Below are 202 nucleotides of genomic sequence, written 5' to 3'. Positions count from 1 at the left end.
AGGGTTTAGGGTTTAGGGTTTAGGGTTTAGGGTTTAGGGTTTAGCGTCGAGACCCGACAATCGGCAGCGGGTGGTTCGTGCTGCTGCTGCTGCTGCTGCTGCTGCTGCTGCTATTCCTGTTTCTGTTCTTGCTGCTGCTCCTCCTCCCATTGTTATTTCACTGCTGCTGCTGCTGCTGCAGCTGCAGCTGATCTCTTTCCCT

This window comes from Eimeria mitis, genomic scaffold (assembly GCF_000499745.2).
Source record: "Eimeria mitis Houghton genomic scaffold, Emh_scaff2904, whole genome shotgun sequence".
Classification (NCBI taxonomy): domain Eukaryota; phylum Apicomplexa; class Conoidasida; order Eucoccidiorida; family Eimeriidae; genus Eimeria; species Eimeria mitis.
The sequence above is the reverse complement of the archived record's forward strand: the minus strand, read 5'-3'. Positions refer to the sequence as shown.